This window comes from Myotis brandtii, unplaced genomic scaffold, assembly GCF_000412655.1.
Source record: "Myotis brandtii unplaced genomic scaffold, ASM41265v1 scaffold802, whole genome shotgun sequence".
Lineage (NCBI taxonomy): Eukaryota > Metazoa > Chordata > Mammalia > Chiroptera > Vespertilionidae > Myotis > Myotis brandtii.
In genome coordinates this window covers 457871-458691 of record NW_005371230.1, presented here as the reverse complement: position 1 = coordinate 458691, position 821 = coordinate 457871, and the positions used below count along the sequence as shown (strand labels likewise).

At 41.7% G+C, this 821-nt stretch overlaps 1 protein-coding gene across 1 annotated transcript in view; it reads right to left on the bottom strand.

The window, feature by feature from the left end:
- Nucleotides 1-821, bottom strand: part of CENPU (centromere protein U) — a 30382-nt gene that overhangs the window by 16255 nt on the left and 13306 nt on the right. The window lies entirely within an intron of this gene.

Below are 821 nucleotides of genomic sequence, written 5' to 3'. Positions count from 1 at the left end.
GGGGAGGGTGGGGGTAAGGGAGAGAGATCAACCAAAGGACTTGTATGCATGCATATAAGCCTAACCAATGGACACAGACAACAGGGGGGTGAGGGCATGAGTGGGGGCGGGGGGCAAAGGGAGGATAAGGACACATATGTAATACCTTAATTAATAAAGTGAAAAAAAGATATTACATGTCAAGAATCTTAAAAGGGAACACATATGTCCGAGAAATCTTATAGCAATTTTTTCTAAATGATCAAGGCGCACACAAAGATTTAGCTAGAAATTCATCAAAGCACTTAAAATTTTTTTTAAATGCAACCAGTCACTAGTAAGAGAGTAATTAAACTATGGCCCTCCCATGAATACAATGGCATGCATTCATTAAAACAATATTCTATAATACTAAATGACAAGAACATGGTCCTATTTAGAATGAGAAAAAAATTAGTAGAAAAACTAAAGGCCAAATTTGGGTGATAGAATTATATGATATTTTATCTTTCTTTCCATACCTTATAAATACTCTAAAATAAAAATCTAATCTAATAAAAGAGAAACATGCAAACTGACTGCACCTCTGCTACTCCCCAAGCCACGCCCACCAGCCAATCAGAGCGACTATATGCAAATTAACCCAACCAAGATGGCGGCCGGCAGCCACGGAGCTGGAGCAAGCAGGAGGCTTGGTTGGCTCGGCGATAGAGGAAGCCAAGCTTCCTGCCTGCGCTGGCCGGCTGTGGCCTCCGCTCAAGGCAACAAAGTTTCAATTATAGAAGATAAATAAATCCCAGATACCTGCTTCCAGCCAGCCTCCACTGGGAGCTTGGGTGGCT